The 27,555-nt window shown below is 39.3% G+C and overlaps 1 protein-coding gene across 1 annotated transcript in view; it reads left to right on the forward strand.

Annotated features, from left to right (window-relative positions):
• LOC101169650 (leucine-rich repeat and fibronectin type-III domain-containing protein 2) overlaps positions 1-27,555 on the forward strand; it is a 194,776-nt gene that overhangs the window by 101,501 nt on the left and 65,720 nt on the right. The window contains exon 3 of the mRNA XM_004082825.4: positions 11,058-11,184. The gene's annotated coding sequence lies outside the window, so the exon portion shown is untranslated. The remainder of the gene's footprint in view (positions 1-11,057; positions 11,185-27,555) is intronic.

The raw sequence follows: 27,555 nt of genomic DNA on the forward strand, positions 1-27,555 counted from the left end.
GTTCAGAGAGAAAGTTCATCTCTTACCGCTTGTTTTTGTCCAGATGATGAAGCTAAAAGTTGTTTTAAAGAAGCCGGGGCAGTGATACAAAACATTTAAGCTAGCTGACAGAACTTCTTTTTTCCCCGTCCGGTTATCAGGTTTTAATGCACACCCAGCAGCCAATCAGAATCGAGTATTCACCCGGACCGTGGTATAATTTAAATTAATGTACGGTATAGGAAAGAATACATCAAGGAGACTTTCATTGTTGGGTAGTGACTGCTGTAGGAACTGAAGTAGTTGGTAGTTAGCAAATAAGGCAATTTGTTCAAGTCCTTTTTTTTCTCTTTTTCCAAATAATGTGTGAATTTTTGAGAGCTTCTTAACCCTTCAGCATTGGAGATATCGCTGGTGACACACACTAACACACTGTATGCATCACGATATGCGACACATTACCAACGAACAATGTTGCATAACAGCACAAAGCTGCTTTTCTCTGCTGCAGAATAATCTGACAGATGTTGATTGTTTATTGTAAAGTGTTATATAATATATAATATTGTTATAAATTAGCGTGAAGCTGCTTTTTTCCACCTCAGAATCCGCTGACAGTTGAATAGTAAAAGGGTGTTAAAGGGGTGAAAGGCAACTTTCTGACTTTGTTGTCTCACCGTTTTCTTTGAAAGCTATGAATGCGCCCGCACGGGGGTTTACCTGAACAGGTCTCTAGGTCGTCTCTGGGTCATCCAGACCCGTAAGCAGGTCGTAGAGAGCAGAGTTTGCATCTTAATGAGAGCGCAGGTGTGTCTTGATAGACACTATTAAAAACAGAACGTACCATTGTCGTGCGTATGGTAGGTGTATTGTGAAGTTTATATGTAAGAATAATATAAGCTGACAGGCCAAGTTGTCGTATGGTCTCCATTATGCAGCACTTCAGTTGTTAGACACCTTACTCACCGTGCACAAATGCTGCACGCACAGGATGGGCCCAGGACGCACTTCAACAGCCTCCTGACTACACAAATGATGCCTATATTTTCTGCAGAGCAGCAGGAGCTCATTCGAAATTCGCCTTTGGTTTGAGGGCGGGACTATAAGCACAGAGGTTAGTCTAGCTAATTTCCCAGCATGCCTTTGTTTACACTCTCTCCCGCTAACAAGCCCCTCACAAGCCCAAGCCAAGGTGGGCGTAGCGAGGCTGGTAACACCTTTAGAACTTTTCATTGATTTTTTGTTTCCTTGTTTGTTTTATCTTTTGCATCCATGTGAGCTTTCTGATTGGTCTACATTAACATCGCAACTTGTGAGCTTGTTCTGGAACATTGTAACCAATGTGGCTTCATTGTTGTTTTGATCGCCAATAAGTGGATGTTGAAGTGGCCACTTGTCAAAACGTTGCTTTTTTACAGAAGCCCATCTTGTTGATCAGCTATTGAGCCAAACACGCCGTTTCCCTCACTGCTTCAACATTAATGCTTAGACTTGGAAGACAGTAGCACAGACTTTGGACTTTGTATGTTTGCTGTGACCTCACTGCTCAGGGCTCGGCAATAACTACATCATTATTTTGTCCTTTTAATTACAGCCTTATTATTGAATGACATTGCTTTTTTTCTCTTTCTACTAATAGCTGTGTTTAACTAACGGGGAGTAATTATCCAGAGCTTTTTGTCTTTTTTTTTCATTAAAAGCACTGTGGTACTACAAGTTAAACAGCAATGTGTTGCCAAACAAAGACGTTCTTCCTCTTTTCTCCTAAAAACATAAATGCACAGGCTCTGTCTCAACCAAATCATTGTATTCTAGCCCTTGTGCGATCTTGTGGGGTCCAGATGACCCTACACCCAAGGTTAACATGCCTTGGAGGCACGTTAACATGAATAAATATCTCACGTAGATATTCATTTCTGCAGATCTTTGACAATTTTGCAATCATTCAGTATTTTCTACAAAAGTACACATCTTTTGAATATTTCATTTCGTTTGACATACTGCTAAGCTATAAAATTCACAGCCAGCCAGATTCCTCCTCAGAGGCCATGCATTAAGAATTGATTCAGCTCCTAAGTATTGTGGTTATGATAAAATGGCTGTTGATTTGAGAAACTTTCTTTCCACAATATACGGCAGATGAATTATGTAAGAACAGGCCCACTGAGGTTAATGCACATGCTGCGCGCTGCAGAGCTAAACATAGACGCAGCAGCAGGTTAGCCCATACCTCTTAGCGTCTCACTCTACATCCTTAAAAAAGCAGGTTAGTTCAAAGCGCTGTTGGCTTAAAAAAAATCCAGTTTTTGCTGAAAAGGTTGTCTACAGCGTCCCAGAAATCTGTGCAAATGTAACACCTGAGGCACGCTAGCAAAAGTGAGTGAGTCAGGCATTATGTTGTGGTTAAACATTTTTGAAACACTTTGTTTAACCGTTTAACGCTGAAGATGTTGCCAGGGACACGTAGGTAACACACACTCTTTGACATATTCTTACTCCTTGGCCATTTACGCAAATACTATAATTCAGCTGTTTCTGATGAGGAGAAAAGCTGCTTTTCATATCAGCTTTGCACCAATACATTACTAATGTAAAGTGTTGGTTTTCAGCTCAAAGCTGATTCTCTCTGCTTCCAAATCCGCTGAAATTACATTAATTGTTGAAGAGTTACGGTAGACAAAAGAATGTAGATAAGTCTTTGTATAGATGTATGAATGCTGATTGTATTGTTTTGTTATTCTTGCCTTGTTTTCTTGAAATAAACAATTTCAAGTCAAATCAAATCAAATCAAATGTAAACAGTGGAGCTAAAACTCTGCTGTTACATAGCTCCAATATTGCTTACAATTTTTGTTGTACTGGTAATTTTGGGGTTGTGAGAGGCTATAAGCTAGCGGGGTAAACAGAAAAGAGATGATGGGAAAAAGGGGTGGGCTTACTCCACTCCAACAGTACCACCAACAACTCAGAGTCTAAATTCTGATGAACTAGTGCTGCTTTGCATGTTCAGATGTTCTAGAAAACAATATTGTGTTGTTGGTTTTTTTTTGGTCTTGGCATTCTGGCTGATTGCATAAATGAATCTCTCAGGTCTGACAATCTGAAGGTGCATCCTACCTTCCTGAAATGAGCTCCAGTTTGTCCTTCATGATCCTAATTAGAAAAAAAAGTGATAAGGAGATGGAAGGAATATCATATAATTGGAAGGTATGACTAACATTTTACTTGATAAGTCAGGTTCACAGATCAAAAGGATTTACATTTTTGTATGAAAATGATGTGCAGACGTTCACCTTGACCTCAGATTTTTGAAATGCCTCATTTGTAGCTCAGGTGTAAAACTCAAAACTATTTTCTGAGTAGCTGAAAATCAACCAACCTCTTTATTACTGTTAGAGGATTGTTTTCTGATGTGACCTTGGGAGCAAACGAACCAAAAGCCGTGTTTGGAGGGTGAATGTGATCCATCCAGGCTCTGGTGAATGGAATCAATTCTGGAAATGATTGGTGACACCCAGCCGTAGCTGACATCAAACTGATTCTAACAAAGATTATCTAGATTTTTTTTAAAGCCACAGAGTTGTTCTTGTCGTTTTATTAGTTAAAGATAATTTACCAACCAATCAGGAAACACGGCTGCACGGCGGCGCAGTGGTGCACCTGAACCAGAACATCAATGGGGTTCCTTTCTGTGTGGAGTTTGCATGTTCTCCTGTGTGGGTTTTCTCCGGGGACTCCGGTTTCCTCCCACTGTCCAAAAACATGCTTCATCGGTGAATTGGTTACTTTAAATTGTCCATAGGGGTGAGACTGCATGGGTGTGTGATTGTGGACACTCTACCCTGCGACAGATTGCCGAAGTGTCCAGGATAGGCTCCAGCAGCCCAGTGACCCCGAAAGGGACTAAATGGAAGAAGATGAATCAGGAAACAGGCCAGATTAGAAAAAAAAGGATTATGATATTCACTTATGTTTTGATGTAGAATTGTTTAACTAGTAAACAAAATTTGATCTATCACCAAGTGGATGCAGCTTTTTATTTAAGTCTGTCCACCTATTAAATAACATAAAAAAAGACATTTTAGAAAAAAATAGACATAAATTCTTATATCATATAATGCAATTTTCACATCATATTTTAACTTGTTAAGCCATATTGTTACAAGAGTAGATTACATATTAATATACAAATCACTGAATATAAAGTTAAAAGAAAACACGTCAAAGAACATTCTATTCTCAGGTATTTTCTATTCATAGTGGGTTTGAATCTGAATGTTTTAACCTTTTTGGACTGACGAGACTACTGCGTCGCTGTGATATGATGGATGCAAACATGAAGCATGATGCATCGAGCATGTGATGCACGCATACTCGAGTGCTCAGGAAGACTGATGCATAGATATTCCTATGACAGTTTGATATGTGGCTTATTCAAAGTCCGAATTTCCATGTTGTGTGCGTGTGATGGAAGAGAAATAGATCAGCAGAAGCAGTAACCAATGCCTCACTAAACCAGCCACACAGTTGTAAAGAAAAGACAGGTTTGACACCTGGTGTCAGGCATGAAGCCACTGTGAAGGCAGGCACAGCCGTCCTCTGGCATGTGTGTGTGGTTGTGACCTGTGGCTGTGGATTCTCTTCACATTACGTCTTCATTTACAGAGAAACCCTGCTGTTCAGTGCAGATCTTTGTACGTTTATTGTGAGGTGAACAGGCTGACTGATTGACAGAGAGAATGTTGGTGCTGCTGTCTTGTTCCTCATTGAGTGACAGAGAACATGTGACACACAAACTGTCTTTCTAGGCCTCCTCTGTTTGTCTCAACCGCTGACATACAGACCTTTTCCAAAACATTAGAATATCATGGAAAGTCCATTCATTTCCATAATTTCATTAAAAATAAAGAAACATTCATAGAACATAGATTCGGGACCCAATGTTTAATTGATTACAAGTATTGATTTGTTTGTTTTTACATAAATTGGGGTTCCAGCTCATAAAATTCATAAAATGGGATTTAAGAAAATTAGAATAGTATGGAGTAATGGTCTCAATTTTTGTAGGACATGAATGTTTTGAACTCAGTTTCACCAACTAATCATCAACTTAGCTCAAAGCAGCGGCACAGGTTCCCCAGATGTCATTAAATCATCTCTGTTTGGTTCCATTGTTTCAGTTTGGGTCAGTATGGGGAAGACTTCAGACTTGACAACAAGCCAGAACAGCGTCATCGGTCCCCTCCATAGTCTGGATAAGCCAAAATGTTCTTAGCTAAGGAGGCTGACTTTTCACAGAGTGCTGGGCAAAATGTGGCAGGGGGAGATGCACCAGCTAAAGAAACAGCATGGTCTCAGGAGAATATCAAACAGACATGACTAAAGAACCTGACAGATATCTATAAAGAGTGACAGAGGTGGAGGAACGCATTCAGGAGATGGGCTGCAACTGTGGGGTTTCTGGGGTCAAGCCACTGCTGAACCTGTGCTGACGGAAACGCCTCCACTGGACCAAGGTGAAGAAGGACTGAACCGTTGGTCCGTGTTTTCGGATGAAAGGAAAGTGTGCCTTTCATTTGGGAATCAAGGTCAAAGATTTAGAGAAGGACTGGTGAGGAGCAGAACCATCGCTGGTGGAGGTCCAGAGTAAATCTCCACAGTCAGTCACGATTTGAGCTGCAATGTCCAGCTCTGGTGTTGGTGAGCTCTGCTTTCTTCAAGCCAAAAATCACTGCAACAGTCTAGCAGAATGGTTCCTTCTGCTGAGGGTCTGGATGGAGATGCAGATTTTAGCTTCAAGGAGGACCTGGTCCTGCCCAGACTATTGAAGTATTAGATATTATTTTGGAAAAAAAAGACGTAGATTCTTCCACACTATTGCAGTTTCCTGAAATCCTGTTGTCATAGGTTTTGTGATCTGGAACCCCAATTTATGCAAAAGTAAACAAATAATTCAAAACAATAAAAGAATGGGCCTTGAATCTTTATTTAAGTTTAATTTTTTGAATTGAATAATGGAAATGCTTATTATTATGGAGTGCTTATATGGGCAAAGCATGTGTTATTGATTATTTTAATGTGACATAATCCAAGTCAATTGTTCAAAACAGAGCAAGTTAGTTCATTTTAATTGCTGACATTTTTTGAGGCGCATACGTTGTGTTCTGTCCAAAACCCAACATTCCCTGCAGATCTTTCAAGGCACTGTAGCATGACGCTGAGATGCTTAGAATTAAAGAAGGAAAAGAGCAGCAGCTATCATATTTAAAGACTCCCTTCTCCAGTGTGCCATGTTTCACTCGGTTACATCAACGCTAATCTAGAGTGACAGCTGCTGATGAGCTACGTAACACGTAAACCAACAGCAATGTCTCAATTACCAGGCATGGAATTGTAACTCCCTGATATCTGCTTTAACTTTGACCACTTCAAGACGGTTTTCACCCTAACAATGTAAATCCCAGCACAAGGCTGTGTGGGCCCTTAGAATGAAGTATGTGGGTTTACAAAGAGAGGGAAACACTGCTCACAGCCTTCTGAATTTCATTAAGTCTGATGTGTTGCCAGAGTGAAAGCAGTCGTGTTCTTGGCAATGCCTTTTTGCTACAACTAAATCTGTGTGGCTGTGAGACAACCCACACTGCAGAGGGCGCTTGGATTAGAAAAGAGGCAGATGTCACACAACATTCCAGCTAATTCCCCATTTTGCAACAAAATGAGTCAATTCTAAGCCAAAGTGTCAATTTCTTTTAAAAAAAATAAGTATATATTCAAAGCCACAAGTAATATGGCATTGAAAGCACATCCCCTGCCCTCTCCAGCCCCTTTTAGCTTGCCATCACTGGCTGAGCGGCTGCTACACGCCCCTCACCCTACTCTTTTGCCCCTGTCACTCTGGTCAGAGCTGCATATAACAAACTCATTAAAATATACAACACATTTTTCAAAATGGCGGCTTTTCTTTTTTGTATTATTGTATTATCCCCATAGCAACCATTTTACCTTTTGGTTGCCAGGTGGTGATGAACAGATCTGTCATTTTTGGAATGATCTGTAAAAGTACGTTTTTTTTTCTACGATTTACAGTTTATTTATGGATTTTCAATTCTTTTGGTCCACATGCATTTTTGAACTTACAAGTTTACATAATTATACATATTTCTATAGAAAAACAAATATATATATATATATATATATATATATATATATATATATATATATATATATATATATATATATATATATATATATATTGAAGATATTTATATTAATCTGCTACATTCATATATATTGTCAAATGTAAAGGTTCCAAACTTCTTCATATAAAAAAAAAATGCTTTTCCTCCCCTGGAGGGCGTTTTAGTTTGGCCACTAGGGGAAACTCGCCCTATAGCATAACACTTTATTTCAGAAGATTGAGTGAAAACTGTGCTTTAGACCACAAATAGTTACTTTAAAAACACATTTCTCCCACACGAGTTTGGGAAATTCATGCCTGTGAGTTTAAAAACCTGTTTGTTTTGTCAGCAATGTGTATTTAGGTCGAACTAGCATTAGCATTGGCCGTCCTATGGAAAAATTTCATTATACATTAGCATCAAGCTAGCAGACTTTGGCTTTACTGCTGTTTTGCATTAGATCACCAGAAAAGTAAAGGCATAAAGGATCGAAATCTATATTTATGGATCAATTCTTGATCTTTGAAGCTTGGATCAGTTCAGATTTATCAATCGATTTTATCCACCCAGCCCTGATGTTTAGGAGTATAGGCCAGACAGAAAAGAGATACAGAGGGGAAGAAGAGGAGAGAGGATTTTAGAAACATGGGTTAGAAAACAGGGATAGGGGGAAGGGAATGACAAGGCTGAGGGTACGGAGTACAGAAGGCCAAATAGAGAAAAATAATCAAGAAAAACATCAATTGCTTGGTGTTTAACACAATTGATACTATAAATAACTGTTTGCAGAAGGGCTGCTTTTTTTGAGCACAACCACACACATGTACAAATATAACTCTACTTACACATGCAAGCACAATGCTAATTAGGAGTATAACGATCAATCAACTTGATAAATGAATGGCTTTCTATTCCTACAATCCAAGCAGAACGATCTGTCTGAGGCAAGTTGTTAATCGAATTGACCTATACCTTTATTGTATAATTTCAACATTTAAATAAATCAATTATAATAACTATTGGAAAATACCATTTGGATTGAGGTAGGGTATTATTATTATTAGTTTATTTTACTAGAATGTGAAAGATGCATCACAGTGGAGAACACACATGTGATGCAGCAAAGTGATCAGTCCATCATTCCAGTCCAACGTGTGGAAACACTTTGAATTTAGCAAAGACATGTGAGCAGATGTGGTAGATTGTTCTAATGACGGTATTTTAGGACTATTTTTAAGTGGAAACAACAGTGGGCTGAACTTTAACCCTTGTGCTATCTTAGATGACCCCACCCTTACATTGAGGTGTTCTCCCTACCATGACAAAGGTGGATAAAGGTGGAAAGATTTCATGTAATCCATGGACACCAGTGAAGATCACAAATCATTGAAGAAAAAGGTTCAGAGCACTGTCTGGTGGGTCTAGATGACCTTACTCTCGACGTTAAAGCGCCTAAGATAGCACAAGGGTTTCAAGAATAAAATGTGAATGGATTTGCCATTAATTTGTGTTTATTTGTTAGTACACATTTAATTTACACTTGATTATCTTGCAAGAAATACAAGGCATCTAGAAAACTTCACCTGCACTGTTCGGTACCCAGGTATTTATCTCTGAGTCACACTGGTTGAAGTTTTGACTAAAGAAGTCCTCAATAGGTTGTAGGTCAGTGAATCAGATCATTCAAAGTGAACCAATTTTGGGTATGAATCGGATCAGCAACCACAAATTATAAAATAAATCAAATTATTCTTAAGCAGAATAATTACAGCTCTAATGTGAATACATCTATCATGGAAACATTTCTCTTGTGCAGAGGTAAGTAGGCAGGTGTGATCAACACAGGGAGTTGGGGTGAGCTTCCACCCCCCAGATGACCAGATATCTTACAATGAAAAGGTGCAGGTGCCATTTAAAACATGATCGTCAGAGGGCTAGTGGGACTACAGTTTATTTATTTTAAACATTTTTAAGCACTTCCAGTGAGAGAGCTACTACTGAAACTGCAGGATTTTTGGTTGGTCACCATTTGCAACAATAACATTCTCTGTCATCCCACAGGACGATCCTATAGTGAATCCAACCTAAGTTGGTTTTAAGTCACTAAGAACAAACAGCTTCCCTTTTCTGCATAAAAGTAGTTCAGATGTCAGCTGACATTTGTTGGGTTTGCTTAAGAATACAGAGTTCTGTCAGTGCTAAACCTCACAGGATCTTCCGAGAAGGTTTGTGTCATAGCAAAGTTTCTGACTGAATATGATTTTTATTTGGTCAATGAAATAATGGTAACAATTACATTTTTATTTTTTCAATGAGTGCTATTAAGAAATATAAATGATCTTATTGTACAGGCTGAACTGATACTTTGGCAAGATCAGAACAAGCTGTACCTCACAGGAATGCTGTGTACCTTCCAGTTATAAAATGGGATGGAACTATTGGAATAGATTATCTTCTTTTTTTTATATACACAGTTTACTATATCAGATTTTTACTTTTGTCAACTTGTATGCTTTTCCCTGCTTGAAATTAAAGCTGTCAAATTAATTTACTGTCAAAATTGTAAGAATCAGAGATCCACTTAAAGTCAACTGCTTACTGTGTTACGTCCTTCCCACCTATACAAACAAACAAACATTCACCATGGTAGGTAGGTTTGATTTTCACCAATACTTTTTTCCCTTTGAAAGATTATAGCTCCAATTTTGACATTCTTTAGATTACAACTCTTCAACAGTTTACACATTTAAGGTAATCCCAGCGGATTCTGAAGCTAAACAAAAGTGTCTTTGCAGCAGTATGCAACACTTTACTACCACAACGTTACTTTTCTCCAAATGAGTATCAGATGATTGACTTTGCTTGCATAAACAACTGCAGAGTTACGGTAGGTAATTGAGCGTGTTTTTCAGGCGTCACCTGCAACATCTCAGGTATTAAAGGGAACCGGGTACTGCTATACTTTTTCCCTTTCTTGGGAATTAACCACAAAATCTCCAACCCTGTCTACATCTTTTTGCAGATGACACCATAAAAGTTGTGTAATTCCATCATAGACTGTATATTTCAACCGGAATGTTAGAATTCAGACCTGGGTGTAAGTATCAATATCAATACTATGTAGAATTGTTAATATAAGAAACCCTGAACAGTTCAAGTGGCCCTCCTGACCAATGTCCCACCACTTGGTGTCTAAATATCCTGTTGGCTTCTTTTCTACTTGTGGAAACATTTCCTTATAGTGAGCTCCATTTTACTTTCTCTATTTTTCCCCACTCATGGATGGGGCTACTAGAACCTTAACAGCCTGCCTTAACAAAAATCCAGTGACAACTGTAGTCAGGATTAGTGTCTTTGGTAGGCACCGCTCGGAGCCTCGTTGAAACTCACTACTTTTCCCCCCGACAAAAACATCATAAAACCTTGTTCCGTGTGTGTTTTCCTTTTTCAGTGCTTTTATCTTCTCTCATTAGGTTGAGAAGCAGCAGTGGGCTCCGGGAATACATGGGCTCTGACACGGTCACAGAATTTTAATGAGGAGATGTGTTAATGCTGTATTTTTAAACAAATCATCATTTCCTTTTTTCATGAAAAAATCCTCAAGGAAGACCTCTTTAGTAGCAATTTCTGACTGTTATGAATCTTTGTGTTGTTATTTTTTTTTTCAAATGCCCTTTAAACATCCTTAAAACTACTGACCTAAATAAATAACTTAAAATAATGCAATCAGATGAACAACAGATAGACATTTCCTGTTTCCTCCTAGTCTGAAGAGCACCTTATTATTTCCCTAAATACCCTGCAAATGTCTTTTTATTTGTGATTAATCTTGGTCAATTCTTGTCATTTGGAAGTTGAGAGATTACGTTTTGATTTTGGTCATTTTCTATCTCTTCACAGGTGACGTCTTCATCCAGATAAATGTGATCAAGGTGCTGCAGAGTCATGCGATCTGGAGCTTGTCTTCTTGGCATGAGTCAGCATGTGTTTGGATACCTGAACTGACCAACAGAACAACCCTGCTTCAGTGAGTACAACAAGATGCACACAGTTTGTTGTGGATCACCTGTCCATGAACACACACACTAGAATCTAGAATCTAATGCCGCCTCATTTCTATTACATTGTTTACATTTCCACTGATAAGACATGCTGGATTTATCTTGGGAGTTCTGTTCACCTTAGTCATTTGCAGTTTCTTTAATGTTTTTCAACTGATAAACACAATCCAACAAAATCAAATATTTTCCTGCATTAATAGGAGTGATAAAGTAGGCAGCTTTTCACTTTTTAACTTTTGGAATGAAGCATTTTATTAACATTTTTTTACATGCCTGCAGCAGTTTTTGAAGTAGGTTGGAATTGGCTTCCACTAAGCAAGACAAATGAGATCTATGCTCCTGGAAGTTCTACACTTAAGAAAGAAATTGTATTTTCTGACCCTGACCAAGTACGTTTTAATGACTGCTGTAGAATACTATCCCCAAGTAGGAAGAAAAATAAAAACGGAGAATCTGAGCGTTCATTCACGGCAAGGGCCCTGAACAAACTTGAAGAGCAGAGATTGTGCATGTCAGGGTGCAAACCTTTCCAAAGCACTTTCAGCTGCACATCGCTCTCTTACTCAACATCTTGACGTTTGAGACTCTGGAGGTGGGCGAAATGTGTGATGTTTTCTGATCTGTCCTTGCTGCAAAGCTTGCAGCACCAGTGAAAAGGTTTTTTTCTGTGAAACCATATTTCTGTTTACTTCATGTTGAAGCATTGAATGGCGAGATAAAGCCTCTCTTTGACAATTTGGATGAGTGGGTAAGGCTGCAAGTGTAATGCTCAATAAAACAACATGGTTTTGTTCATTGGCCCAAGTATGGTCCGTTTTTCTTTAAAAATCCACTCCACTCATGTTTTGATCTATTAACACACTAAAAAAACTGGCCAGTCATCTTTTACGTGCTCTCTTCTGCTAGCTTACAGCCCATCACAACCCAGACTTAACATTACCTAACATACAGCCGTAAAGCTTTGATCCAGATTCCTTGTTAAAAAATGTTTTTCACAAGATGTTAAAAACACCAAAAACACAATTTTCATTGGAGTGGGTCTTTTTTTGTCTGGATAGTTGAAAGGTTTTGTATGTTTTCCACCCAAATTTTTATCATTTATTTGTCTGTATTCTACCTTTACTGTTGTTAAATGTTTTCTAGGAATAACAGACTTTATTTGGTTAAATCAGCTGTGGCGGAAATTTCTGGCTTTGCAACAAATTGTTTTCTTGTATTTAGTTTTGCATTTCTACTGTCTGCAGACTTTAATGACATTCATTACATTTATATCTCTTCCTTGGCAAACATCCTCATTACACAAGCAAACTCCTACAATAGAACTCAACAATGCAAGACATTAAGACACTTTGACTGAGGAACTTCATAATGAATGGCAAAACACCTTTTTATTTCTCCGTTCTTGCAAATTAACAAACTGGCACATGGCAACACATCAATGCATTACAACTTTGCATTGAACACGGCAGCTTTAGCACCAGTGTTTACATTCTTTTGACTACTTTAACTCTTCAACCGTTAATGTTGCATATTGATGCAAAGACAATATAAAGAGCTACTCATCAGATGGTTCCCGTTGATTCACGAGAACGATCAAAGGGTAACTAACGGTGTGTCAAAGCGCTTATGTAGGTGTTGCCGGCCACATCTACACTGTTAAAGGGTTAAGTTCTTCTCAATTTGAGGATTCTGGGGATTTTCACCAGAAAAGTCCAAAGAAGTTTGTAAAAATTATGCCTAAAGAGGATGAACCGTTGGTAAGCTAATAGCTAAGGTATCTCATAAACAAACCAAAAGTCTGTAAATTTTCCCACCTTGGTTGTTTGACCTTTTTATGAGAGTTTTTTTAATGCTTTTTTTAAATCATATCATGCCTAATCACTTACCCATTTTTCACAGTGGCATTTGAGATCAATAGATTTCATATTTTCTTCCACAGAGGATTGATAGAAAATAAAAATGCGCCATCCATGACTCCCAGTGCAAGTTTGAAGCAGAACCAAGATCAGCCTGAGAAATGAGCTGCAGTACACAAAATCAGTCAAATAGAGATAGCTGCTAAAAACTGGAAAGGGCATGAAAAATTGAAATCCCATTGCACATTTGTGTGGCATCGTGTTCGTGATAAATCCAACCCCTAATGGCTTTCTGCTAAATCATTTGACATCATCGTGAAAGTTTGGAGACTAAAGTTTTGTTTCAGTCACAAGTCTGAATGCAGCAGAAAGATAAATACAAATGCTTTTTGTTGTTGTTTCTGTTTTCACCAAATATTTTTAGCTCATGTGGGTAGTTTTATTGCAAAAAAGTGCAGTTTGCTCTAGATTTATTATATTTTTTATTAGGAAAAAGCTTTATTTTTTGCTCCATTTTTGAACTTATGTCATATGAGGTACAAAGATTATACTCATAAAACAGCACAGTCCGCCAGCGCCATATGTTAGCGGCATTAGCATATTCACTAAAACACCCAACCAAGCATTTTGGCGGAGTGCCGTGTATTATCTGAAACCGCTTCCACCTCAGTAAACACAACCAGAGTGAATCCATATATAAGGCGCTCCAGATCATAACTACAGCAATCAAACTCCTGCTGGTCCAGAAGTAGGGCGGTCAACCTCTGATTGCAAGATTTCAGATTCGATTCTCGCCTTGCCCTCCCGCGTATCAACGTGTCCTTGAGCAAGACGCTGAACCCCACATTGTCTCTGGTGGCTACAGGTTGGCGCCAGTGTTCGGCAGCGGAGCCTCCATCAGTAAGTGAATATGTGTAAATGGGTGAATGGGACTGTGACTGTAAAGCGCTTTGGGACCACTTAGATCACTGTCGGTTTTTAAAGTAAAAAAAAAAAAAACTTATAGTGCGAAAACCACTACCCTAACCCTAAACCACCTCATGTAAAAATGATTGTGGGTGTCATTTTCTTGCCTTTTAGACTATTATATAAAACGTTTTTGTGTAAAAATTTGACATTTTACTCATCTTCCTGATCCCATCCAGCTACACGATGCCACGGAGTGTGCTGCCTGTAACTTATTTGGGTTGATATTAGAAATCACTTTACCAGGATCAATGCAAAGCAAGACTAAGCAAAAAAAAGTAAGATTGAAACATTAAGCTCCAAAATGTCACGTTAACTTCTTGGCTTCTTTCTCATTTTCTTTGTCTTAGAGAAAAAATACCATGATTTACTGCTGTCAGTATAGAGCTCACCTTTTAACATTATCGCAGAGACAAAGCCGCCATGACATTGACGTAATCTTTGCTTTCTTTGGGTTTTGACTTTGCAGTGAGGGGAAAAAGACAATACTTCGGGGAATTGATAGGAGAACAGCTTAAAGTTTGATATGAACGTGTTCTAGCTGAGCTTTACAAAGATGGTTTCAATCTGTAAATGCAGTAATTTAGGAATTAAAGTGAAAGTAGACATTTAGCTAGCTACCATATTTTCTGCACAATAAGGCACACTTAAAAACTTTATATTTTTTCTTCCAAAAAACAATAATGTTTAAACTTAATTATAATCCAAAGCAATTTATGTATGGATTTAATACGGTTCCTCTTACTGACATGGAAGCTATTTTGAGAGATATACAGCGCTCTGTCTTAATCTTTGGTTGGATGTTGTGAGTATGCTTACCCGGTTAGCATGTAATGTTGTCAGACTTTTTTTCTTTCTTTATAAGTTACAAACAAGGTTTGGAGTTACAGGCATTGTAAATACACTAACTGTAAATAAGCTAATGGTTCTAACGTGGCTAAAATGTAGCGTGTCACAAACAAGTTGTAGGGTTACTGTGAACGCAGTTAATAACGTCTGACTGACAGATTTATTTCTAAGTCTTCTCGCTTAATGCGTTTGATAGTTCAGCGTACCTTATGTATATGTCATAAGTGCGAAAATAGACCATTTATTGAGGGTACGCCTTATAATCCGGATCACCTTATGGTTGGAAAAATAGTCTATCTATCTATCTATCTATCTATCTATCTATCTATCTATCTATCTATCTATCTATCTATCTATCTATCTATCTATCTATCTATCTATCTATCTATCTATGAAGGAAATATCAATCATCTTAGCAGGATATCATTAAGTTAGAATAAACTCAGTGTCACCCTGTGATCTATTGATAGCTCTTGTCAGTTTTCTCAATCTGGCCTCATCCATCGCTCTGTGCTCCTCTCATCGTATTTACGTTTCCTGGAAGCAGAGGTGAACCTGTCCTCCATGTGACAAAGCGAAGCCCCTTCATCCTTCCTGTGCTGGCAGTCGCTGGTCTGCTTATCCTCCCACAGCTGTGCATAAAAGCAAAGTTCAATAATTGCCCTCATTAGGGCATGCCCCAAGGCTTTCCTTTCTGTCATCTATTCCCATATGCCTTGTACCACACTTGTGGCTTTCATCTTTGTGCAGCTTGTGGAAATGTCATATATTCGCCGCATGTTCTGTAGCATGTGCATTAAAGTCTCTGTCAGCAGCAGGACCAGATAAGATGAGAAGTCATCTGCCCATACTGCACCATGCTGGAAGATGGAAAACAAGGCTGGGGAATGCTAGTTATTCAATGTCTAAATTTGATCTTGGAATCCATCCTTTTTTTTTTTTTTGCAGTAAATGTTTTAATCTTAGAAGATTATTAGTGTGGCCACATAACCCAGCGTTTCTGACAGCAGAAAACCATGAAAACTTTAAATTACTTCATCTCTGTCTGCCATTGGGCTCATGTCAAAGTCGAGTTACTGATTCTCAGGATCTTTTGTTAACTTGTTTTTTAAAGTGGGTGTTTTGTTTTGAAAAGCTGGAGTTTGTGATTTACTTGGCAACAGCTCAAACCAGATGTGTGTCAGACCTGAGTCTAAAAGCCTAAACGATGCAGCAGCCATGCAGCTCGGCATAACTAACAAAGCTAAGACTCAGTTGACAACAGCTGGAGAAGAGGGTCCAAATCTTCCCCTCTGAGACAGAATCTCCAAATTCTGCAGCTTTAGCTCTCTGTCATAAGTATGCTTAGAGTCACAGGATGTGCTATTCCTATAAATTACTTGTTTTAGGGATTTTTTTTAATCCCAGGAGGGATGTGAAATGTATCACATTTGAGTTCAATAAGTCTGACAAGGTATTAGCAGAGGAACCAGTGGTGGATTAGGTGATAAAAGCTAAACATGAGTCACTAGTATCTGAGCTGCAAAAATGCGACATATCAAGCACATTTGAAGAAAAGAAAAAAAGGCTTTTATTTTTAAATCAGAATTTAAAGTTTGAACTGGTTGCTATAAAAAAAACAGCTTTTCAAGTTTTTTCAACTTTTAGTTAGAATAGATTAAAGTGGTGTGTTAAATAGCTCAAACGGTAGCTGCCTTATTCTTTTACGGTTATAGTGGTGTGCAGGAATCATACCAATGAAGCAGTACCAACAGCAGATCTAATCCATGAATATTGTGATCCAGTGATGGTAGTTAAGGTTTAACGGGACTAGGCCAGGGGTCTGCAACCTGAGTCTCCAGAGTCACCTGCGGCTCCATTATCCCTCCATTGGGCTCTTTGGCTTGGAAGAAAATGCAATCTGAATAAAAAACTGGTTCATAGTTTGGATCATTTGGTTATGTCATTTCAGTTTATATTTTCAAGATGACAAAGAACTGAGAAAATTATGGTAAGAGTGGTTTATAATTACAATAATCTAATAAGCACTCTACACCAATGTTGTCATGTTTATATTAGACAGTAAAAGGAGAAAAAGGATGACAGTCAAAGTCATAATGATGGAAAATACCAATATTCATTTGGCTTTCTTGCATTTTCAATTGAAGTAAACCTGCTGCAGCAGGAAGATCTTATTCAACACTGGGTGTTGATAAGAATATTTTGTTTTGAAAGGAACATGTATATCCCTTGTTCTATCCTAGGTACTTTAACATTGGGAGTTGGGTCATCTAGACCCACTAGACAGTGATCTGAACCTTTTTTCTTCAATGATTTGTGATCTTCAATGGTGTCCATGGATTACATGAAATCTTTCCACCTTTATCCACCTTTGTCATGGTAGGGAGAACACGTCAATGTAAGGGTGGGGTCATCTTGACCCCCTAAGGTAGCACAATGGTGCTATCCCCACAATAAGCACAATCCCACTCATGATAAGTCATTCAAAAACATGGATGTGAACAATATTTGGATATACAGCAGATACATTCACATTTCTGTCTGTGTAGTTTAACTACAATGCATGGAAGTAACAGAGGACGTTCAGAGATCGGATTTATTTATATCAAAAGCATCGGTAATCACGTCTATGTGTCCAGGATCATGAGATCATTCAGAGTCTCTTCCGTTCCGGAGAGCTTCACTCCCGCTGCAATTAAGCTGCTTTCTACGCTACTTCAGTGTATCTGTGACCCACATTAGTTTCAGAGGGAAAAAAAAAGGAATTAAACTAGAGAAACATTTTATTATTGTCTAGATGAAAATAAGAAAAATATCCTGATTTAGGATGCCCGAGTTGGCTGCCTGCCCATTCCGCCACAGCTCTGTCTGCCGTCTAACCAGCTGTTTGGGTGCCGGCATAGCAAGCAAACAAGATCCGGCACAGCGAGCCCAATCACTCAGCTACGCCGGCTGGCGGCCCGTGCAGGCTTGCCTCCCCATCTTGCAGCGGGTCCTTGTCTGCCGCCCAGCACGATCCCTCCGGCTCCATGGACCCTGTGACAGGCTGGCAACCTGTCCAGGATGTATCCCTCCATCGCCAACAGTCACCAGTTTATTTTTAATTGACGTGTTTCAATTAAACATATTTTATTTGGAAAACTTATCTGCGCAATTTTATATTCAATGGAAATGCGTCTATAGCGGGGTTTTGGTATATATGAAACTGGACCAAATGGGTCTTATAGTGTTAAAGGTTCCAGACCCCTGACAAGGCTGTTCAAGTTTCCTTTACCTTCTTAAACTAAGGAGGGAAATTATTCTAATCTGGATTATGTGAAATCAGTAATAGAACACAATATTCGGGACTGGTTAATTAAAACTTTCAACGTTCATTGCTTAGTCAGTAGGAAGCAGGAATGAAGTCTTTGGGATTCTCTGGGACAGAACTTCCGTCTTTGGTTCATTTAGTGAACCACTGGTACCACCTAGAGAGTAAGAAAAAACGAGTGTGAAGCAGCAGTGATGCTGGCACTAAGTAAACCTCACTCAGTGGCGTGAAAAGAGACAGCAGCAGCAGGCAGGGGCCGGGGAACAAGACCATCTGGAGTGGGGACCTAGGTGTAAGAAGCCAGAGTGGAGGAATAACAGAAACTCAGTTAAAAATTGAGAGATGACTGGTCATGTAGTTGTGTTTCTAAGAAGGTGTAGAAATTCAGGGCCTAGAAGCAGCATCTGTTAGTGGGTTACAAATGTACCAAAACATGTCTAGGTCTAAGTTTACTGCTGGAACCAGCACAGTATAATCTTTCTCTCAATAAATATCAAGAAAGGTTTTATAAATGTACAGAAAAATTCTCAAAAGGTAACAGTTAAGATTTAAAAAGTGTAATCTAATGGAAATGGGTTTTCTTCAGTTGTGCAGGTTTCTGTATTGTGGATAAATGAATGCAGATGCAGACATTGTAAATGGCTTTAATGTTTGCTTGTGCATTGACTGGTTTAGTCTCATGTCCCAGAGAGACAGAAGTGTCTCCAGTGTGTTGCAAGAAAAACTCTACTGTTAGCGTTTTAACAAATACATGCATTATATGCGTCTAATGACAGTTTATGACTGTTTATATAAATGATTACTTTGAGTTATCAATAATGCAGCACCACCCTGGAACTAGAAATTAACAAGTATAATAAAAGTACTATTTAGGACCTCGGCACAGAAAGATGCCTTTCATGTTGAGTTCAAATATCAAGAAATGTACCTTTCCACATGCTTTACTTTATTTATTACTTTATTTCATTTCGGCTGGGTAGCTCGGTTGGTAAGGTGGGAGGCTACCATGCAGCAATTCAGGGTTTGATTCCCGGAGGAAATCGTTTTCTGCGTTTCAGTCAACAGCAAATACTGACACACACTTACAGCGCCCTCTAGCAGTTCTTACTATTTATTTAAAAAAACATTTAAGTCGCACCACCGGCCAAGCTATGCAAAGTACGCGACTTATACACCGAAAAAAATAAGTTAATTTACTTGTAGTATAAAATATATTTTTGTTTCCATTGATTCCATCCTGGGTCAACACAGAAAAGTAACTCAACCTTTGGATCTGACTCAGAATGTTGGCAAACCTGGTTTCAAACCAGCATTTCACCGATTCCCAGTTCAGTCTTCAGTGTTCTAGCTTTGCAACCACCTGGGTGGCGTTTAAAGACGAAGCCTAATTAGAATTTCATTTCATTTTCAAGGACAAAACAAAATATTCTCATTCAAGGTTAATAAGCAGAACTTCATGGAAATGCGAAAGAGTATCCAACAATATGTCCTTGAGTTTCCCCAGCAAACATATTATTTAGAAAAGACAGAAAAACACAGGTAGAGGAGTTCAGCCTGACTTGAAAAATTATTCAACCAGCATCAGCTGTTGCATATGTTAAACTCTGATAAATCTAACCAAATGCTCCAGGTTTTTATGTTTTTATTGAGTTTTCCTGTTCTTGCGCTTAATTTATCAAACTAAATACAGGAAGTCAAGGATAACTTTTCTTTTTTTTCTTTTTTATCGAACACGACTGCACATGTCCGGCATTACTGCGGTGTGTCATCATGAGCCACACTGGTGCTAAAAATAAGGATAAGCCAACTTCACGTGATAAAAGCACCAACAGCTGTCAAAAGCTTGATTTCATAACATCAGAAGGTTGATTGCAAAGGTATAGATTTGTATCCCTCCCAGACTCCTTTTCAATAAATAATAACATGGTGACTCCAGCTTCAAGGTGTTCTCACATTTATTTCATACATATTTAAAAAGGTTAACAGGGGGAGAAGTGTTGGGCTGGGTTAACTCTAAACAGATCAGATGGTTCTTTGATCAAAAATAAGATATTCCAACATCATCTTGCCTATGTTCATAGCTGCCTGTCATTAATTAAATGGATCACAGATACAACACAGAATTTAAGGTGTATTCATTCGTGCTTTTGTGTTTACTTGGTGAGAAGCAAGGTCAGGTAAAACATTTGGAAGAAAACCTTCGTAATTTTAGAGGTAACTCGAGATGAAATACGACAACAGATTTCCCAGCTTAGGCACCTCCAGCACCGCCCCCATGCAAGCTAACACACACACCCACGCTCTCCGCTGAGCTAGCAGGGATCAGCTCAATTCTTTCCTTTCATATGCACAATATGCACATCCGTCTTTGCAAAAGTTTGGATGTTGTTTGTTTTCAGGGCAAGACGCAGACAAGGTTGACTCTAGGCTGACATCATGAAATGGGCGGTACCCACAAAGAGCCAAAGGCGGTGCCTCAGAGACCGAGTCATCTTACTTCCTGGTTGGAAAAGAAAAGATCTAAGGAAAATAACTAATATTTAACATAAATAAATGTGTTCTTCTTTGTGCCAAAGGTAATATATTATTATGTACATGGATATTATTTACTAAAAAAGCTTACGAATAGCATGGTAAAAGCCCTTTACCATACTATGGTAAAGCAAATAAGGTGTCAACAAATCAGAAAGAAGCACTCAAAGTCAACGTTTTTGACAAAGTTAAGATATTCGTTAAGAGATATGGAATATACAATAGCAAAATGTTAACATGCAACAAATTTAAAAATATGGGAAAATAAACCAAATGTAATGCTGTCAATATGACAAAGCTTTAGCTCCTGTGTTTACATTCTTTCGACTACCGTGACTTCTTATCCGTTCACAATATTAACCTAATTCCAGCAGATTCAGGTGCAGAGGAACGCAGTTTTGCACTGATATGTAACACTTTACAGCAGGAAAGTGTAATCACAATCATCGTAAATCAGCTTTATTCTGTTGCAGAGAAAAATGCCTTTGTCACTTTTCTCTGCATCAGAATGGGCTGATTCACAATCAGCGACTTACGGGATGAGAAGAGCATGTTATTTAGGTGTCATCATACACAGCTCCAATATTAAAAGATTAACTGCTATATAATTGTTGGGCAGATTGATGAAGACAGGTGACTTGATCAAAGAAACATGTCCAAATGAGTTCCTGATGGCCCAAATGCTGACTGCTTTCAGAGTACCACAGAGCCATGTCAGCCAGTTGATTTTTTTGGTCTTTTTATGTAAATCAGTCAGCTGACATCCAAATGAAATCTTTGTAATTCAGACATTCTATTCAAAGACCCACTCCACTAACGATCATGGTTTTGGAGTTTTTAACATGTACTTGTGGTGGTTTTTTTTCATGATGGAGGACACATATAAAGAAAATGAAGTTTACTGTAAAACTGCATGTCTGAGTATTTCTTTATTGAAATTGTTGTAAATTAGGAGCTGAAGACATGATGAACAAAAACTACATCTATGTACAGTTGAGCTCATGAGTTTAGATACTCTTGAAGAAATTAGAAAATGGCATCTATGACCTAGAAAACAACACAGATTTTTAGATTTTGGCTAAAATTGGCCTATTGATAGTTAAAAGTCCACTGGGAACGCTTCAAAAACAGATAAACAGATTACTGCAGTGGGTATTTGAATTCATTCCACCCCCATTTTTTGAATATCAAACATTTGAAGCTGTTTCATTCCAGTTACTAATTCTGTTCATTCTTTCTCTTTTAATTTTAAAAATAAAGCTGTCATTTTAATGAGGATTTGTAAACTTCATGCACTTCTGTTGTTAATATGAAATAAAGGACGCTTTGTTCAATTTTTTATTTGGATATGTCAAACTAAGTAAACCTTCCTGGGCCTCTGACTCTATTAAAATGTTTTCATAAATCCTCACATTGAGACAGACTCCATCAATAAAAGATGGAATAGCTGGATTTGATTTTTGTCTTTCAGAAATTTCTTCCGAATGACTCTTGACATCTTCCTCAGTCTTGCGGTTTGAAGGTCCTTTATCAAAGAAGACATCTGCCAATCGGAATGAAGGCTTTTTAACATCATCCTGTTGGGTTGGATCTTGATTGAATTGTGTTTCATCATGGGGGAATGAATCCGGGGGGTAGCTGGAGGCAACAGAACAGAGTAGTTCTACTGTGCTGTTGCTAGTAGGAATGAGTGTAAGGACAGTAGTTTTCTTATCAAATGAACGACCTTAGCATTCTTAATCTTTTTCACTTTTACACTACATTTCCTTTTACATGTAGACATCTATTCCTCTCAGCTCAGTGTCCTGGTGCTCTAAACTCAGGATAACCTGCTATCATCACCTTTGGATGGGCTCAGTTCTGTTCTGGCATAGACGTCCACCAAAATCACTGAGGGAGAAAAGACCCCAGATGGCCACTCCACTGTGTCATCCAAGCTGAAGTAAACACTTAAAGTTTAAACTTTATGGAGAGACAGAACAAACACTAACATATTGATCTTTGTTTACTTCCTGTGTGTTTAAATTGCTCCTCTGGCTGATAAGATTGTAGTCAAGCTGAATCATTAGACCTTAATTAGTTCTTAAAATCCCCTCATTACTAGAACTATTGGTTTTTAACTAATCATTGTACACATATTTTAGATGTCTTGAATAATTTATTAGTGTGAGCCATTAGGATAAAAAAACTCAAATGCATACCTTCTCTTTCAAAGTAAAGCAAAACAACCTAGAACAGGGATCTAAAGAGCCATTTGGTTCAGTTTCTTACTGGTCAATACCCAGCAAGAACTGCAAAATCCCTTTTCCCCATTTAGAAAAATATACTTCCTAGTCTTTGTTACCATCCAGCCATGTATTTATAAAATGTAGATCTATCTTTATTTTTTTTTTCATTTTTGACACATGCAAGTTCTTTTTAAAATTAAATACACCTTGTGTCGGATAAAGGCCCTCCTGCTGCAGCAGATTTACTTAATAAATTTCAAGTCAAACATGGCATTTTCCATGCATTGACACTAAAATGACTGACGTCCTGCAACGAAACGCAAGCCTTACCCGGTCATTGTATTTGTAGTCCGTTGAATACTGGGAAACTGGAAATACACTGTAAAAAAAGTAGTTTTTCGGTAAAACGCCGGGAGCTGTGGATGCCAGAATGGTACCGTAAAATTATGATAAAACATTTTTTCATTTTTACGGTAAGAACATATTTTGTTGTTGAATTCACAATAAAAAAACTTTTTACAGTCAATATTTCACTTCAGAAAAAAATGTTTTTACCTGAAGAAAAATCAAAGTTTCGCCCAAAATTGAACAAGAAAAAAATGCATAAAATGAAGCAACCAACTTTATCGCAACTACAAAGCGTACTAGAAAGTCTCATCTTTTCTCCAAACTTTTAGGGGCACCTCAATGTGCCTAATATGTGGTGGTGAGGGGTCAGCTGTCATTTCACTGACCAGTACAGTGTGAACAGGGTGGAGATTTAGTTAGCTCTCACTTGACTTCAGTCTAATAGTTTTACACATAGACTGACAACTGTAACAACAGGAGTCTCACCTCTCTTCACAGCTCCCTAACTCATGGTGTGGGAATCAACACTTCCCATGAGTCTTAGTGGCCATGGGCGGGGCTAAGTCCTGGGTCCCCACAACATAGTTTACAAAATGGCGGAAGCCCTGTGTATCCCTTGTGCTATCCTAGGCACTTTAACATTGGGAGTTGGGTCATCTAGACCCACTAGACAGTGCTCTGAACCTTTTTTCTTCAATGATTTGTGATCTTCACTGGTGTCCATGGATTACATGAAATCTTTCCACCTTTATCCAACTTTGTCATGGTAGGAAGAACATGTCAATGTAAGGGGGGGGGGGGGGGGGGGGGTCATCTAAGATAGCACAAGGGTTAAACTGCAGCTATCAGCTACACGAATTGATGGATTTTAGGTGCTGTTTTGTGACTGAAAAATTGAAAAATTAATCAAAACTAATTCAGATTTGCTCCTGCTGCATTTATTAAACACACACTGAGTGTTTGTATGTGTGCTTAAGCCGTCTCTTCGCTAGCGCATGTGTATGAAGGAGGAAGGCAGAGCTATGGCTCACGTGTAAACAACAAGGAGGGGGGCATTCAGTTTGTGTAACCCAGTTAGGGATAACAACAAAAAAAAAGGTTTCCTCTAAAAGAAAAGAGATTTGTTCTCTTAGTTACCCACTCTGGAGGCTCTAAGGGTCCGAACGGGGCGTTAACTTGCTCGGGCCTTAACACCCGGTGCGCCTTTTGTATGTGTCAAAGACCGAAAAATCCCCCGTAACTGAGACCGGGCCCTATAACCCGGTGCGCCCTATGGTCGTGAAACTATGGTAGTTCATTTTACCCCACTCTCAAATTCCTGCAAAAAACACAACATATCACAGCAACTACATATTAACATTTAACCCTAAAAACCTGTGCTTTTGTCAGTAAGAAGTTGTAAAAAATAATAGTGTTTGACTGTTATAACCATTATGGAAAATTTCCGTTAAAATAGGAATGCCCAAGTCCTTTACAGTAGGATTATGTCTTTTTTCCAAAGCAATAATGTACTAATTACATTTTTTACAAGTGAACTGGTTAACAGGAACTCTAAGTCAAAATAACAATTTTAAACAGTTTTATAGTTTACTTGCTGTCGTGGTTTTACTGTTTTCTACTGTTAAATATACAGATTTTGTTTTACAGTTTAGGTACAGGTTTCAAAACAAAAAATTCCGCTGTACTTTCAAAGTAATAAAAAAAAGTGTTTCATATTTAAGGCGACATGTCTAATCTAGCCACAGGGGTTGCAAGCCAGTTGCCTCTGTGCCGGTCCCAAGCCCGGATAAATAGAGAGGGTTGCGGCAGGAAGGGCATCCGGCGTAAAAATTGCCAAAATAACCATGCGAATCATCCACAACACTTTAGACATACCGGATCGGTCGAGGCCCGGGTTAACAACGACCGCCACCGATGCTGTTAACCTACAGGGTGTCGGTGGAAATTTGACTACTGTTGGTCGAAGAAAGAGGGGAGGCAGAAGGGTCCGTGGCCAGAGAGAGAAGGGAAAAGGCAGGAACATAGGTTTGAGAATAGGGACTCTTAACGTTGGCACAATGACAGGGAAAGGCAGAGAGCTGGCAGACATGATGGAGAGAAGGAAGGTAGATGTACTGTGTGTGCAGGAGACAAGGTGGAAGGGCAGCAAGGCACGTAGTATTGGAGGAGGATACAAACTGTTCTATCATGGTGTTGATAGGAAGAGAAACGGGGTAGGAGTGATTCTGAAGGGGGAGTTTGTAAACAGGGTTCTAGAGGTGAAAAGAGTCTCAGACAGGATGATGAGCCTAAAGTTAGAAATTGAAGGGGTGATGGTGAATGTAGTCAGTGGGTATGCGCCACAGGTTGGCTGTGAGTTAGAAGTGAAGGAGAGATTCTGGAGTGAGTTGGATGAGGTCATAGAGAGTATCCCCAGAGGAGAGAGAGTTGTTATTGGAGCAGACTTTAATGGGCATGTTGGTGAGGGCAACAGAGGTGATGAGGAGGTGATGGGCAGGTTTGGTGTAAAGGAAAGGAATCTGGAGGGACAGATGGTGGTGGACTTTGCGAAGAGGATGGAAATGGCTGTAGTCAACACTTACTTCCAGAAGAGAGAGGAACATAGAGTGACATACAGAAGTGGAGGTAGGAGTACTCAGGTGGACTACATCCTATGTAGACGAGGTCATTTGAGAGAGGTTAATGACTGCAAAGTGGTGGTAGGAGAGAGTGTAGCCAGACAGCACCGCATGGTGGTGTGTAAGATGACTCTGGAGGTCAGGAAGAAGAAGAGAGGGAAAACAGAAAAGAAGACCAAGTGGTGGAAGCTACAGAATGAAGAAACTTGTGAGGAATTTAGGCAGAAGTTGAGACAGGTCCTGGGTGGTCAGGATAAGCTTCCAGATGACTGGGAAACTACAGCAGAGATTATCAGGGAAACAGGTAGGAAGGTGCTAGGTGTGTCATCTGGAAAGAGGAAAGACGGTAAAGAGACTTGGTGGTGGAATGAGGAAGTACAGGACTGCGTCCTGCATTGTGTGTTCGTAGATTTAGAGAAGGCGTATGACAGGGTGCCGAGGGAGGAGCTGTGGTACTGTATGAGGTCGTCTGGAGTGGCAGAGAAGTATGTCAGAGTAGTTCAGGACATGTATGAGAGAAGTATGACGGTGGTGAGATGTGCTGTAGGTCAGACAGAGGAGTTCAAGGTGGAGGTGGGACTACACCAAGGATCAGCTTTGAGTCCTTTTTTGTTTGCTATGCTGATGGACAGGCTGACAGACGAGGTAAGACAGGAATCTCCCTGGACAATGATGTTTGCGGATGACATTGTAATTTGCAGTGAGAGTAGAGAGCAGGTGGAGGAACAGCTAGAGAGGTGGAGGTTTGCTCTGGAAAGAAGAGGCATGAAGGTCAGTCGTAGTAAGACAGAATACATGTGTCTGAATGAGAGGGATCAAGGTGGAAGCATTAGGCTACAGGGGGCTGAGGTGAAGAAGGTGCAGGAGTTTAAGTACTTGGGGTCAACAGTTCAGTGTGATGGGGAGTGTGGAAAAGAGGTGAAGAGGCGAGTGCAGGCAGGTTGGAGCGGGTGGAGGAAAGTGTCAGGAGTGTTGTGTGACAGAAGAGTGCCAGCAAGACTCAAAGGAAAGGTGTACAAGACAGTGGTGAGACCAGCTCTGCTCTATGGGTTAGAGACGGTAGCAGTGAGACAGAGACAAGAGGCTGAGATGGAGGTAGCGGAGATGAAGATGTTGAGGTTCTCCTTAGGAGTGACCAGGTTAGACAGGATAAGGAACGAGTACATCAGAGGGACGGCTCATGTTGCCTGTGTTAGCGACAAAGTCAGAGAAGCCAGACTGAGATGGTTTGGACATGTTCAGAGGAGGGATAGTGGATATATTGGTAGAAGGATGTTGGAGATGGAGCTGCCTGGCAGGAGGGCAAGAGGACGGCCAAAGAGGAGATACATGGATGTCTTAACAGAGGACATGAAGTTGGCTAATGTTAGGGTAGAAGATGTCCATGAAAAAAAGTAGAGTGAGGTGGAAAAGGATGATTCGCTGTGGCGACCCCTGATGGGAAAAGCCGAAAGAGAAAGAAGATGTCCACGCAATAATGCACGTTAATACCACGACTAACACTGACGTCTATAGTGAATATGGACGGCAAAATCTTAATTTTGAAAGTACAAAAACAAAGATTTATGACACAAAACCTGTATTTTACAAGGACTCAGTGAGGAAGGAGAGGGCATGGCGCCTGATTGCC

This window comes from Oryzias latipes, chromosome 22, assembly GCF_002234675.1.
Source record: "Oryzias latipes chromosome 22, ASM223467v1".
Classification (NCBI taxonomy): domain Eukaryota; kingdom Metazoa; phylum Chordata; class Actinopteri; order Beloniformes; family Adrianichthyidae; genus Oryzias; species Oryzias latipes.